Source organism: Callospermophilus lateralis, unplaced genomic scaffold (assembly GCF_048772815.1).
Source record: "Callospermophilus lateralis isolate mCalLat2 unplaced genomic scaffold, mCalLat2.hap1 Scaffold_1348, whole genome shotgun sequence".
Lineage (NCBI taxonomy): Eukaryota > Metazoa > Chordata > Mammalia > Rodentia > Sciuridae > Callospermophilus > Callospermophilus lateralis.
In genome coordinates, this window is record NW_027512510.1 from 254,410 (window position 1) to 271,077 (window position 16,668).

Genomic DNA, 16,668 nt, shown 5'->3' on the forward strand with positions numbered 1-16,668 from the left:
ACGATGAATGAATTAAAGGTATAAGGAGGAGGAGGAAGAGGAGAAGGAGGAGGAGAAATAGAAGAAGATGATGAGTAATTTGACAGAAGGGAAAATGGGGAGCAGAGTGAGTTTAAAGTGTGGTTTCCAATTCCCAAACGTTAAATTACAGCAGCTGGGATAGAGAGAGAAGATGGGAGGGCAGGAGAGGGGGGAGAGTAGAGGATAGAAAAGGTAGCAGAATAGAACAGTTACTAATATGGCATTTTGTAAAAATGTGGATGTGTAAACAATGTGATTGTGCAATCTGTATATGGGGTAACAATGGGAGTTCATAACTCACTTGAATCTAATGTGGGAAATACGATATCTCAAGAGCTATGTAATGTTCTCAGCAACAAATATAAAAAAGAGGTCTTCATTTTTCTTTGTAGTTGAGGTCTCCTATTTCCGTGACATGTTTAGTTGTGTTCCCTCCTATAGTCCTCCCATGCTCTAGTTATTCTGATATGGAAAAACTAGCTGATATGCCCAACCAGTCTGAAAATCAGTGACAATTTTTCATTAAGCCTAAAGTCACTTCACATTTGCTACAGTCATACTAAATACACTTCTTTGTTGGGAGTTTCAAATATATTTCCATCAGCTAGATCACAAGTACCTAGAACTCCCATTCTTGTTTATGTAATAGTGAGTTCATCAGATTAAATGCTGTACTCTTGAATAAAACAAAATAGGAATAATTTACTCATAAGCTTCCTATGTAAACCATCTTTATTTACAAAATACTATCTTAAGAATTATAGTTTCATTGAGCTTCAATTGGAGCCAAAGTATAGTCAATTACTGAAGTAAAAGCAGTTACTTAAAAACTAAAAATGAGAGAAAAGTCAAATTACATTTGAAGAGAGAGCAACAGTATGACGTTTCTTGATTGGTTCTGGATGTTGAGTAACAGGCTCATTTGCAAGTGGAAGGAACCCTTCAGGGAAATCACTTGTACTTTCAGAATGCGGGTGTAGAGGGCTGAATTCCAGCTCTTGGGGGAAGATTGAGAGGAAAACCCTCTCCCTGCATAGACACTTCACATTGGAAATGGAGTGGGTGGCGGGCCAGGTGGAAAATAATCTCCAGGTTCCCATACAAGTTTCCTCGGAGAGGTGGAGGGAAAAAAAAGGTCCTCTTCTCATGAACTGACTCCTTGGGTCAACTGGAAACAAGGCACCCCTTTGATTGCCAGCTTCAGTTCTTCCCCATTCACTTGAAAGAGTCTCCAGCTTGTTTTAGCTTCAGCTATTTGTGATCTGAGTGTTTCAGATTCACCTTGGAGAGACTGTATCCTTCTTGATAGATGCGCCCTCATTTCATCCTGTTGACCATGTTTAGCCTTCTGTGCTTTGAGCTCTTCTTCTAGAGAGAGCATTTCAACGCCATGGCTGGATTGGGACCAATGCAGCTTTTCGTAGGTTGCCTCCAGATGTTGTGCTTCCCTTGAACCCTTCTCAAACCTGCAGTCCTTTAAAGATGAGGCTAAGCCTTCATGTTCTTTTTCAACAAGGCTCACTTTTTCAAGAAGTCCACACTTTTTTTCAATAAGTCCCGCAAGATTTACAGCCAGCTTTTTTTCTCTTCCCACGTAAAGCCTGCTACTAACCGACTGAAAACATCTCCAGAAAAGTAAGAGAACAGCCAAAAATCTAAGAGCTGTACACATCACCAACTCCCAAGGAAAGCCATAAGGAAGATGGCCTGGCTTCATGTCTTCGGACAATGCTGCCACACCCGTTGGTGCTTCTTCCAGAACCACCCACTAGTATGGCTGAGAGGCAGCTCTTGGCTCCTCCATCACACCAAGACGGCTTTGGCTCTTGCCACCACAACCACAGCCTGCCCAGGCAGGCCAACGCAGGCTGTGGACACTCAGGTGTTTGGTCAGGAACTCCAACCTGCACCAGGCAACGGAGCAGACCACTGCGATCCCCTTCAGGGTGTGTGCGTATGGCAGGTGGTGGGCGTATGTTGGTGGGAGCCATGATCAAGGGCTCCCAGGAGCCTTGTTGTGCTCAACTGCCCATCAGGGGAGTCTTGTCCCCTTCCCTACCCAGTGCATCCTCAAGTGCCACAGGTTTAGGTCCCTCCCACTCCAGCCAGGGAGAATTCCTCCCCATGCCACACACCCCTTGATTTGGTTTAGGCCAGGCCAAGGCGGGGCTTAGTAGGAAGATTCCATCCAGTCATCATAACATTCAGTTTGATGTCACTCAAATTCTAAAGCTGTCTAAACTGTTCAAACAGCTTTCAAGGCCTATATTGGTCTTTGTGTCGCTTGCCTATTGTTTTATTTTATTTTATTTTATTTTATTTTTTTTTGGCCTTTAGTTTTAGTGACTCAGTCCTTTCCCTGCCCTTGTACTCTCCCTATTTCCTCCTTCCTTGCTTCCTTCCTCCCTTCCTGGTTTTTCTCCTTTTCTTCTTCCTTCTTTTCTACCTCCCTCCATCCCTCCAACTTTGCCTCCCTCCCTTCCAACTTTTTCTCTCCCTTCTGTCCCTTTTTTTTTTTTTTGCAAGGGTTTGCGGTGAAAATCCATGGCAGGCAAGCCCCAAGCTAGGCAAGGTCACTGCCAGTGAGCTACAACATCCCCAGACCTGCTGCCACTTCCTACGCAAGTAATTTGAATTATCTCTAAAGAGAAACTCTCACATTAGTCTACTTTCAGTAATTTCAGAAGAGTTGCTAATATGGGAACAAATCAGTTATGACAAGTCATTTTTGACAAGCACGGCACAGAAAATGTTCCCAAAAAGAGGGTATTGAAAACGTCAGTTGGTTTTCAGGTCAGCATTTCTAGACTAGTATTTGTTGAAAATTCTTGAAACTCTTCTTTCAGATGTTTTTTTTTTTTTTTGGACTTTTCTTGGGCTTGAAAACATCTAAGGAAGCTGGCTGGTCCTTATAAATATATAGCCAAGAGAAGGATGGATATGACTCTCTGAAATGGATGTAAATCATGAACGTGAATTATATTGTTGATGTTAAGAAAACGAGTTCATGGCTTGATGTACCAAAAGGACATCCCAACATTGTTTTCCTCCCAAGTTAGCACTTGACTTGTTGATGAGTCACATATGAGGTTCGAAGGAGAAGATGCACAAGTCATCACTGGTTTTGTAAGCATGCAAGTTCCAAGCCCATAGGCCACCATGCATGATTAGACCTGTTGTTATTTACACTTACATGGCCAGAGCTGTATCACTGTCTCAAAGTTGCCAAATGAGAGTAGCTTGTTTTCCTCTCCAGCACCTGTATCGAATGACCAGCTTTCAAGTGGACTTCCCTGAGCCTTTTCAGTATCTGAACATGCGAGTCCAAAACACTTTAGTGCTACTACTAAAAAGGATACTCACTGTAACACTGTTTTTCTGACCATTAAATGGACAATAAGGTGACCCTGGTGTGCAAAGAACAGGACTCATTGAAGATGTAATGCCTGTTGGTGAATGACACTTTTCTAGGTTTCACGGGCCATGTGGAGGAATCAGCCCAAACACCTTGAAATACCACTTAATTCATAGTTTACTTAAGGACACATGTGGCTTAGGGAGAACTTCTTTCCTCTGAAAGTGTTTCTTCAAACGAGATGAGAGTCGAAAAGAAGGTATTGAGAACACTAAGTAAAATGGCTGTGCTTTGTGGAACTGGGAGGATTCCTCAATACATGTAACAATGTTTGTCACTGCCTTTGGACCTAACACGTATCAGTGTATATGAACAGAGGCACAGCAAGAAATATAGGTGGCATAAAACACCAAGGGGAAGGGGCTAAGCTGCCTTACTAGGTTTACTTTTTTCACTCTGGTGGCACTTTCTGTTGTCTGTATGAACAGAGTTTCCAAGTACTTTCCCACTTAGCCGGCCTCTCTGTTATTCATACAGTTGAACTACCAGGGAGAGATGGATCAGTTTACCACCTGTGAGGCCTTTTCTTCCACATTTTCTGCCCATTGCATGCTTTGGTTTTTTCCAGCTCTTCCTACAAGCCCCCCTAATCCTGATCTCCCCTTAGTCCTTATGATTTCTTTAAGTTTCCCCTTTGCTCCTGTTCATGGAGTCCTGTGTACAGATATTATACCTGATTGTATTGAACTCTACTTAATCCTTTCTCACCTCTGTGCTCCTTTTACCAAGTCACTCCTCAACACTTACTGTAACCCTTTGAATTTTTTGTCCATTGTCATTTAAAAAACTCTTTAAAAATTGAACCATTTCGCATGCAGATACAGTCTTCTTGGTCTGCTATTAATCCCCCACTACTGACATTGTAAGTTATTGACATGTACACTTCCAGACCGTTTTCAGATTTTTGATTTCTGTATATCTATCTGTCTCTCTATTTCCAAACATAACATGGTATTCTGAAAGTATCGTTCTGCTTTTGGAGCACTACATTGTGTTTTTCAGAAGCAGGCCTATAACACAGAGATGAATCCATGTTACCTAGGTTGAGTTCAAATTGGTATGTGCACTGTGATTCCCATTATATTGTTCTACCTACTAATGGACAGTTAAGTTATATCCAGACCTCCCAGCCTCCCGCATTAAGTAAAACCCCTGTGGAGAGACATGTAGATGCCTTTATGAACATATTGATAATTTTTCATGGCAGTGTTTTCCAAAAACCAGTTAGTAAAATCAATTGATTCCTTTGCAGCCTGAAGTTACCTTCATTCCAGTTTACTGGTATAAGAACCACAGTACATCAGCAACTATTCTCCAATAGTAGTTCAGGCAGAAGTCATTCTAGATAACAATCAGTGCGGGATCCTCCATGTATTTTACACAGCCCATGGCAGGGGACATCTAATCAGGTGAGACAGACTGATTAGATTTATTCTGTTTGTTTTCTTTGTTTTTTTAGGCCTGAATTTTTCACATTTCAATTAATTGTAGGTCAAGTATCAGGCGGATTCTTCCCTGGGCTTCAAATGTGATAAAGCTGCTTCTTATTTTTAAGAAGGCCGTTGCAATCCTGCATTTATTTTACACCTCAGTGCATGTTTTACACACAAACACACACCCCCCCTCACACACACACACACACATCAACAAACACAAACACATAATTAGAGCACATTTAACACTCAAATAAAGCTTTCACTATTAATTCATGACTAAGGTATTCTTTTAATAAGAATTGTGCCTTGGTCTCTACTGGGGAAACATTGTTCAATGTGCGTTCTCTGGTTTGTTGTAGGGCAGTGAATGTTCACTTGTTGGCAATGATATAGAAATGGGGAGTAAGAGTTTAAAAGTTTTTATAGTAGGTAGGCAGCGTCAGAGTATGGAATCTAAGAATAAGAAATTGGGGAATTTCCACTTTTTTTCTTCATTTCAATCTCCTAATAATTCATATATATTTTCCAAATGTCTCTGAGAAAACAAGGACTAGGTCAATCCACATAACCGTGAAACATAGCAGAATGCAATTCTGAATTTCATATAAACAGTCATAAAATCAAAAAGACAGGTGCTGGGGTTTTGGCTCAGCACTAGAGTGCTGGCTTCGCACTTTCAAAGGTCCTGAGTAGGATCCCCAACACCATATGTGTTGAATGAATGTGAATGAATGAAGCCATGCATGAGTGTACGATGAATGAATTAAAGGTATAAGGAGGAGGAGGAAGAGGAGAAGGAGGAGGAGAAATAGAAGAAGATGATGAGTAATTTGACAGAAGGGAAAATGGGGAGCAGAGTGAGTTTAAAGTGTGGTTTCCAATTCCCAAACGTTAAATTACAGCAGCTGGGATAGAGAGAGAAGATGGGAGGGCAGGAGAGGGGGGAGAGTAGAGGATAGAAAAGGTAGCAGAATAGAACAGTTACTAATATGGCATTTTGTAAAAATGTGGATGAGTAAACAATGTGATTGTGCAATCTGTATATGGGGTAACAATGGGAGTTCATAACTCACTTGAATCTAATGTGGGAAATATGATATCTCAAGAGCTATGTAATGTTCTCAGCAACGAATATAAAAAAGAGGTCTTCATTTTTCTTTGTAGTTGAGGTCTCCTATTTCCGTGACATGTTTAGTTGTGTTCCCTCCTTTAGTCCTCCCATGCTCTAGTTATTCTGATATGGAAAAACTAGCTGATATGCCCAACCAGTCTGAAAATCAGTGACAATTTTTCATTAAGCCTAAAGTCACTTCACATTTGCTACAGTCATACTAAATACACTTCTTTGTTGGGAGTTTCAAATATATTTCCATCAGCTAGATCACAAGTACCTAGAACTCCCATTCTTGTTTATGTAATAGTGAGTTCATCAGATTAAATGCTGTACTCTTGAATAAAACAAAATAGGAATAATTTACTCATAAGCTTCCTATGTAAACCATCTTTATTTACAAAATACTATCTTAAGAATTATAGTTTCATTGAGCTTCAATTGGAGCCAAAGTATAGTCAATTACTGAAGTAAAAGCAGTTACTTAAAAACTAAAAATGAGAGAAAAGTCAAATTACATTTGAAGAGAGAGCAACAGTATGAGGTTTCTTGATTGGTTCTGGATGTTGAGTAACAGGCTCATTTGCAGGTGGAAGGAACCCTTCAGGAAAATCACTTGTACTTTCAGAATGCGGGTGTAGAGGGCTGAATTCCAGCTCTTGGGGGAAGATTGAGAGGAAAACCCTCTCCCTGCATAGACACTTCGCATTGGAAATGGAGTGGGTGGCGGGCCAGGTGGAAAATAATCTCCAGGTTCCCATACAAGTTTCCTCGGAGAGGTGGAGGAAAAAAAAAGGTCCTCTTCTCATGAACTGACTCCTTGGGTCAACTGGAAACAAGGCACCCCTTTGATTGCCAGCTTCAGTTCTTCCTCATTCACTTGAAAGAGTCTCCAGCTTGTTTTAGCTTCAGCTATTTGTGATCTGAGGGTTTCAGATTCACCTTGGAGGGACTGTATCCTTCTTGATAGATGCGCCCTCATTTCATCCTGTTGACCATGTTTAGCCTTCTGTGCTTTGAGCTCTTCTTCTAGAAAGAGCATTTCAACGCCATGGCTGGATTCGGACCAATGCAGCTTTTCGTAGGTTGCCTCCAGATGTTGTGCTTCCCTTGAACCCTTCTCAAACCTGCAGTCCTTTAAAGATGAGGCTAAGCCTTCATGTTCTTTTTCAACAAGGCTCACTTTTTCAAGAAGTCCACACTTTTTTTCAATAAGTCCCGCAAGATTTACAGCCAGCTTTTTTTCTCTTCCCACGTAAAGCCTGCTACTAACCGACTGAAAACATCTCCAGAAAAGTAAGAGAACAGCCAAAAATCTAAGAGCTGTACACATCACCAACTCCCAAGGAAAGCCATAAGGAAGATGGCCTGGCTTCATGTCTTCGGACAATGCTGCCACAACCGTTGGTGCTTCTTCCAGAACCACCCACTAGTATGGCTGAGAGGCAGCCCTTGGCTCCTCCATCACACCAAGACGGCTTTGGCTCTTGCCACCACAACCACAGCCTGCCCAGGCAGGCCAACGCAGTCTGTGGACACTCAGGTGTTTGGTCAGGAACTCTAACCTGCACCAGGCAACGGAGCAGACCACTGCGATCCCCTTCAGGGTGTGAGCGTATGGCAGGTGGTGGGCGTATGGTGGTGGGAGCCATGATCAAGGGCTCCCAGGAGCCTTGTTGTGCTCAACTGCCCATCAGGGGAGTCTTGTCCCCTTCCCTACCCAGTGCATCCTCAAGTGCCACAGGTTTAGGTCCCTCCCACTCCAGCCAGAGAGAATTCCTCCCCATGCCACACACCCCTTGAGTTGGTTTAGGCCAGGCCAAGGCGGGGCTTAGTAGGAAGATTCCATCCAGTCATCATAAAATTCAGTTTGATGTCACTCAAATTCTAAAGCTGTCCAAACTGTTCAAACAGCTTTCAAGGCCTATATTGGTCTTTGTGTCGCTTGCCTTTTGTTTTATTTTATTTTATTTTATTTTAAATTTTGTTTTTTTTTTTTGGCCTTTAGTTTTAGTGACTCAGTCCTTTCCCTGCCCTTGTACTCTACCTATTTCCTCCTTCCTTGCTTCCTTCCTCCCTTCCTGGTTTTTCTCCTTTTCTTCTTCCTTCTTTTCTACCTCCCTCCATCCCTCCAACTTTGCCTCCCTCCCTTTCAACTTTTTCTCTCCCTTCCGTCCCTTTTTTTTTTTCTTGCAAGTGTTTGGGGTGAAAATCCATGGCAGGCCAGCCCCAAGCTAGGCAAGGTCACTGCCAGTGAGCTACAACATCCCCAGACCTGCTGCCACTTCCTACGCAAGTAATTTGAATTATCTCTAAAGAGAAACTCTCACATTAGTCTACTTTCAGTAATTTCAGAAGAGTTGCTAACATGGGCACAAATCAGTTATGACAAGTCATTTTTGAGAAGCACGGCACAGAAAATGTTCCCAAAAAGAGGGTGTTGAAAACATCAGTTGGTTTTCAGGTCAGCATTTCTAGACTAGTATTTGTTGAAAATTCTTCAAACTCTTCTTTCAGATGTTTTTTTTTTTTTTTTTTGGACTTTTCTTGGGCTTGAAAACATCTAAGGAAGCTGGCTGGTCCTTATAAATATATAGCCAAGAGAAGGATGGATATGACTCTCTGAAATGGATGTAAATCATGAACGTGAATTACATTGTTGATGTTAAGACAACGAGTTCATGGCTTGATGTACCAAAAGGTCATCCCAACATTGTTTTCCTCCCAAGTTAGCACTTGACTTGTTGATGAGTCACATATGAGGTTCGAAGGAGAAGATGCACAAGTCATCACTGGTTTTGTAAGCATGCAAGTTCCAAGCCCATAGGCCACCATGCATGATTAGACCTGTTGTTATTTACACTTACATGGCCAGAGCTGTATCACTGTCTCAAAGTTGCCAAATGAGAGTAGCTTGTTTTCCTCTCCAGCACCTGTATCAAATGACCAGCTTTCAAGTGGACTTCCCTGAGCCTTTTCAGTATCTGAACATGCGAGTCCAAAACACTTTAGTCCTACTACTAAAAAGGATACTCACTGTAACACTGTTTTTCTGACCATTAAATGGACAATAAGGTGACCCTGGTGTGCAAAGAACAGGACTCATTGAAGATGTAATGCCTGTTGGTGAATGACACTTTTCTAGGTTTCACGGGCCATGTGGAGGAATCAGCCCAAACACCTTGAAATACCACTTAATTCATAGTTTACTTAAGGACACATGTGGCTTAGGGAGAACTTCTTTCCTCTGAAAGTGTTTCTTCAAACGAGATGAGAGTCGAAAAGAAGGTATTGAGAACACTAAGTAAAATGGCTGTGCTTTGTGGAACTGGGAGGATTCCTCAATACATGTAACAATGTTTGTCACTGCCTTTGGACCTAACACGTATCAGTGTATATGAACAGAGGCACAGCAAGAAATATAGGTGGCATAAAACACCAAGGGGAAGGGGCTAAGCTGCCTTACTAGGTTTACTTTTTTCACTCTGGTGGCACTTTCTGTTGTCTGTATGAACAGAGTTTCCAAGTACTTTCCCACTTAGCCGGCCTCTCTGTTATTCATACAGTTGAACTACCAGGGAGAGATGGATCAGTTTACCACCTGTGAGGCCTTTTCTTCCACATTTTCTGCCCATTGCATGCTTTGGTTTTTTCCAGCTCTTCCTACAAGCCCCCCTAATCCTGATCTCCCCTTAGTCCTTATGATTTCTTTAAGTTTCCCCTTTGCTCCTGTTCATGGAGTCCTGTGTACAGATATTATACCTGATTCTATTGAACTCTACTTAATCCTTTCTCACCTCTGTGCTCCTTTTACCAAGTCACTCCTCAACACTTACTGTAACCCTTTGAATATTTTGTCCATTGTCATTTAAAAAACTCTTTAAAAATTGAACCATTTCGCATGCAGATACAGTCTTCTTGGTCTGCTATTAATCCCCCACTACTGACATTGTAAGTTATTGACATGTACGCTTCCAGACCGTTTTCAGATTTTTGATTTCTGTATATCTATCTGTCTCTCTATTTACAAACATAACATGGTATTCTGAAAGTATCGTTCTGCTTTTGGAGCACTACATTGTGTTTTTCAGAAGCAGGCCTATAACACAGAGATGAATCCATGTTACCTAGGTTGAGTTCAAATTGGTATGTGCACTGTGATTCCCATTATATTGTTCTACCTACTAATGGACAGTTAAGTTATATCCAGACCTCCCAGCCTCCCGCATTAAGTAAAACCCCTGTGGAGAGACATGTAGATGCCTTTATGAACATATTGATAATTTTTCATGGCAGTGTTTTCCAAAAACCAGTTAGTAAAATCAATTGATTCCTTTGCAGCCTGAAGTTACCTTCATTCCAGTTTACTGGTATAAGAACCACAGTACATCAGCAACTATTCTCCAATAGTAGTTCAGGCAGAAGTCATTCTAGATAACAATCAGTGCGGGATCCTCCATGTATTTTACACAGCCCATGGCAGGGGACATCTAATCAGGTGAGACAGACTGATTAGATTTATTCTGTTTGTTTTCTTTGTTTTTTTAGGCCTGAATTTTTCACATTTCAATTAATTGTAGGTCAAGTATCAGGCGGATTCTTCCCTGGGCTTCAAATGTGATAAAGCTGCTTCTTATTTTTAAGAAGGCCGTTGCAATCCTGCATTTATTTTACACCTCAGTGCATGTTTTACACACAAACACACACCCCCCCTCACACACACACACATCAACAAACACAAACACATAATTAGAGCACATTTAACACTCAAATAAAGCTTTCACTATTAATTCATGACTAAGGTATTCTTTTAATAAGAATTGTGCCTTGGTCTCTACTGGGGAAACATTGTTCAATGTGCGTTCTCTGGTTTGTTGTAGGGCAGTGAATGTTCACTTGTTGGCAATGATATAGAAATGGGGAGTAAGAGTTTAAAAGTTTTTATAGTAGGTAGGCAGCGTCAGAGTATGGAATCTAAGAATAAGAAATTGGGGAATTTCCACTTTTTTTCTTCATTTCAATCTCCTAATAATTCATATATATTTTCCAAATGTCTCTGAGAAAACAAGGACTAGGTCAATCCACATAACCGTGAAACATAGCAGAATGCAATTCTGAATTTCATATAAACAGTCATAAAATCAAAAAGACAGGTGCTGGGGTTTTGGCTCAGCACTAGAGTGCTGGCTTCGCACTTTCAAAGGTCCTGAGTAGGATCCCCAACACCATATGTGTTGAATGAATGTGAATGAATGAAGCCATGCATGAGTGTACGATGAATGAATTAAAGGTATAAGGAGGAGGAGGAAGAGGAGAAGGAGGAGGAGAAATAGAAGAAGATGATGAGTAATTTGACAGAAGGGAAAATGGGGAGCAGAGTGAGTTTAAAGTGTGGTTTCCAATTCCCAAACGTTAAATTACAGCAGCTGGGATAGAGAGAGAAGATGGGAGGGCAGGAGAGGGGGGAGAGTAGAGGATAGAAAAGGTAGCAGAATAGAACAGTTACTAATATGGCATTTTGTAAAAATGTGGATGTGTAAACAATGTGATTGTGCAATCTGTATATGGGGTAACAATGGGAGTTCATAACTCACTTGAATCTAATGTGGGAAATACGATATCTCAAGAGCTATGTAATGTTCTCAGCAACAAATATAAAAAAGAGGTCTTCATTTTTCTTTGTAGTTGAGGTCTCCTATTTCCGTGACATGTTTAGTTGTGTTCCCTCCTATAGTCCTCCCATGCTCTAGTTATTCTGATATGGAAAAACTAGCTGATATGCCCAACCAGTCTGAAAATCAGTGACAATTTTTCATTAAGCCTAAAGTCACTTCACATTTGCTACAGTCATACTAAATACACTTCTTTGTTGGGAGTTTCAAATATATTTCCATCAGCTAGATCACAAGTACCTAGAACTCCCATTCTTGTTTATGTAATAGTGAGTTCATCAGATTAAATGCTGTACTCTTGAATAAAACAAAATAGGAATAATTTACTCATAAGCTTCCTATGTAAACCATCTTTATTTACAAAATACTATCTTAAGAATTATAGTTTCATTGAGCTTCAATTGGAGCCAAAGTATAGTCAATTACTGAAGTAAAAGCAGTTACTTAAAAACTAAAAATGAGAGAAAAGTCAAATTACATTTGAAGAGAGAGCAACAGTATGACGTTTCTTGATTGGTTCTGGATGTTGAGTAACAGGCTCATTTGCAAGTGGAAGGAACCCTTCAGGGAAATCACTTGTACTTTCAGAATGCGGGTGTAGAGGGCTGAATTCCAGCTCTTGGGGGAAGATTGAGAGGAAAACCCTCTCCCTGCATAGACACTTCACATTGGAAATGGAGTGGGTGGCGGGCCAGGTGGAAAATAATCTCCAGGTTCCCATACAAGTTTCCTCGGAGAGGTGGAGGGAAAAAAAAGGTCCTCTTCTCATGAACTGACTCCTTGGGTCAACTGGAAACAAGGCACCCCTTTGATTGCCAGCTTCAGTTCTTCCCCATTCACTTGAAAGAGTCTCCAGCTTGTTTTAGCTTCAGCTATTTGTGATCTGAGTGTTTCAGATTCACCTTGGAGAGACTGTATCCTTCTTGATAGATGCGCCCTCATTTCATCCTGTTGACCATGTTTAGCCTTCTGTGCTTTGAGCTCTTCTTCTAGAGAGAGCATTTCAACGCCATGGCTGGATTGGGACCAATGCAGCTTTTCGTAGGTTGCCTCCAGATGTTGTGCTTCCCTTGAACCCTTCTCAAACCTGCAGTCCTTTAAAGATGAGGCTAAGCCTTCATGTTCTTTTTCAACAAGGCTCACTTTTTCAAGAAGTCCACACTTTTTTTCAATAAGTCCCGCAAGATTTACAGCCAGCTTTTTTTCTCTTCCCACGTAAAGCCTGCTACTAACCGACTGAAAACATCTCCAGAAAAGTAAGAGAACAGCCAAAAATCTAAGAGCTGTACACATCACCAACTCCCAAGGAAAGCCATAAGGAAGATGGCCTGGCTTCATGTCTTCGGACAATGCTGCCACACCCGTTGGTGCTTCTTCCAGAACCACCCACTAGTATGGCTGAGAGGCAGCTCTTGGCTCCTCCATCACACCAAGACGGCTTTGGCTCTTGCCACCACAACCACAGCCTGCCCAGGCAGGCCAACGCAGGCTGTGGACACTCAGGTGTTTGGTCAGGAACTCCAACCTGCACCAGGCAACGGAGCAGACCACTGCGATCCCCTTCAGGGTGTGTGCGTATGGCAGGTGGTGGGCGTATGTTGGTGGGAGCCATGATCAAGGGCTCCCAGGAGCCTTGTTGTGCTCAACTGCCCATCAGGGGAGTCTTGTCCCCTTCCCTACCCAGTGCATCCTCAAGTGCCACAGGTTTAGGTCCCTCCCACTCCAGCCAGGGAGAATTCCTCCCCATGCCACACACCCCTTGATTTGGTTTAGGCCAGGCCAAGGCGGGGCTTAGTAGGAAGATTCCATCCAGTCATCATAACATTCAGTTTGATGTCACTCAAATTCTAAAGCTGTCTAAACTGTTCAAACAGCTTTCAAGGCCTATATTGGTCTTTGTGTCGCTTGCCTATTGTTTTATTTTATTTTATTTTATTTTATTTTTTTTTGGCCTTTAGTTTTAGTGACTCAGTCCTTTCCCTGCCCTTGTACTCTCCCTATTTCCTCCTTCCTTGCTTCCTTCCTCCCTTCCTGGTTTTTCTCCTTTTCTTCTTCCTTCTTTTCTACCTCCCTCCATCCCTCCAACTTTGCCTCCCTCCCTTCCAACTTTTTCTCTCCCTTCTGTCCCTTTTTTTTTTTTTTTGCAAGGGTTTGCGGTGAAAATCCATGGCAGGCAAGCCCCAAGCTAGGCAAGGTCACTGCCAGTGAGCTACAACATCCCCAGACCTGCTGCCACTTCCTACGCAAGTAATTTGAATTATCTCTAAAGAGAAACTCTCACATTAGTCTACTTTCAGTAATTTCAGAAGAGTTGCTAATATGGGAACAAATCAGTTATGACAAGTCATTTTTGACAAGCACGGCACAGAAAATGTTCCCAAAAAGAGGGTATTGAAAACGTCAGTTGGTTTTCAGGTCAGCATTTCTAGACTAGTATTTGTTGAAAATTCTTGAAACTCTTCTTTCAGATGTTTTTTTTTTTTTTTTGGACTTTTCTTGGGCTTGAAAACATCTAAGGAAGCTGGCTGGTCCTTATAAATATATAGCCAAGAGAAGGATGGATATGACTCTCTGAAATGGATGTAAATCATGAACGTGAATTATATTGTTGATGTTAAGAAAACGAGTTCATGGCTTGATGTACCAAAAGGACATCCCAACATTGTTTTCCTCCCAAGTTAGCACTTGACTTGTTGATGAGTCACATATGAGGTTCGAAGGAGAAGATGCACAAGTCATCACTGGTTTTGTAAGCATGCAAGTTCCAAGCCCATAGGCCACCATGCATGATTAGACCTGTTGTTATTTACACTTACATGGCCAGAGCTGTATCACTGTCTCAAAGTTGCCAAATGAGAGTAGCTTGTTTTCCTCTCCAGCACCTGTATCGAATGACCAGCTTTCAAGTGGACTTCCCTGAGCCTTTTCAGTATCTGAACATGCGAGTCCAAAACACTTTAGTGCTACTACTAAAAAGGATACTCACTGTAACACTGTTTTTCTGACCATTAAATGGACAATAAGGTGACCCTGGTGTGCAAAGAACAGGACTCATTGAAGATGTAATGCCTGTTGGTGAATGACACTTTTCTAGGTTTCACGGGCCATGTGGAGGAATCAGCCCAAACACCTTGAAATACCACTTAATTCATAGTTTACTTAAGGACACATGTGGCTTAGGGAGAACTTCTTTCCTCTGAAAGTGTTTCTTCAAACGAGATGAGAGTCGAAAAGAAGGTATTGAGAACACTAAGTAAAATGGCTGTGCTTTGTGGAACTGGGAGGATTCCTCAATACATGTAACAATGTTTGTCACTGCCTTTGGACCTAACACGTATCAGTGTATATGAACAGAGGCACAGCAAGAAAGATAGCTGGCATAAAACACCAAGGGGAAGGGGCTAAGCTGCCTTACTAGGTTTACTTTTTTCACTCTGGTGGCACTTTCTGTTGTCTGTATGAACAGAGTTTCCAAGTACTTTCCCACTTAGCCGGCCTCTCTGTTATTCATACAGTTGAACTACCAGGGAGAGATGGATCAGTTTACCACCTCTGAGGCCTTTTCTTCCACATTTTCTGCCCATTGCATGCTTTGGTTTTTTCCAGCTCTTCCTACAAGCCCCCCTAATCCTGATCTCCCCTTAGTCCTTATGATTTCTTTAAGTTTCCCCTTTGCTCCTGTTCATGGAGTCCTGTGTACAGATATTATACCTGATTGTATTGAACTCTACTTAATCCTTTCTCACCTCTGTGCTCCTTTTACCAAGTCACTCCTCAACACTTACTGTAACCCTTTGAATTTTTTGTCCATTGTCATTTAAAAAACTCTTTAAAAATTGAACCATTTCGCATGCAGATACAGTCTTCTTGGTCTGCTATTAATCCCCCACTACTGACATTGTAAGTTATTGACATGTACACTTCCAGACCGTTTTCAGATTTTTGATTTCTGTATATCTATCTGTCTCTCTATTTCCAAACATAACATGGTATTCTGAAAGTATCGTTCTGCTTTTGGAGCACTACATTGTGTTTTTCAGAAGCAGGCCTATAACACAGAGATGAATCCATGTTACCTAGGTTGAGTTCAAATTGGTATGTGCACTGTGATTCCCATTATATTGTTCTACCTACTAATGGACAGTTAAGTTATATCCAGACCTCCCAGCCTCCCGCATTAAGTAAAACCCCTGTGGAGAGACATGTAGATGCCTTTATGAACATATTGATAATTTTTCATGGCAGTGTTTTCCAAAAACCAGTTAGTAAAATCAATTGATTCCTTTGCAGCCTGAAGTTACCTTCATTCCAGTTTACTGGTATAAGAACCACAGTACATCAGCAACTATTCTCCAATAGTAGTTCAGGCAGAAGTCATTCTAGATAACAATCAGTGCGGGATCCTCCATGTATTTTACACAGCCCATGGCAGGGGACATCTAATCAGGTGAGACAGACTGATTAGATTTATTCTGTTTGTTTTCTTTGTTTTTTTAGGCCTGAATTTTTCACATTTCAATTAATTGTAGGTCAAGTATCAGGCGGATTCTTCCCTGGGCTTCAAATGTGATAAAGCTGCTTCTTATTTTTAAGAAGGCCGTTGCAATCCTGCATTTATTTTACACCTCAGTGCATGTTTTACACACAAACACACACCCCCCCTCACACACACACACACACATCAACAAACACAAACACATAATTAGAGCACATTTAACACTCAAATAAAGCTTTCACTATTAATTCATGACTAAGGTATTCTTTTAATAAGAATTGTGCCTTGGTCTCTACTGGGGAAACATTGTTCAATGTGCGTTCTCTGGTTTGTTGTAGGGCAGTGAATGTTCACTTGTTGGCAATGATATAGAAATGGGGAGTAAGAGTTTAAAAGTTTTTATAGTAGGTAGGCAGCGTCAGAGTATGGAATCTAAGAATAAGAAATTGGGGAATTTCCACTTTTTTTCTTCATTTCAATCTCCTAATAATTCATATATATTTTCCAAATGTCTCTGA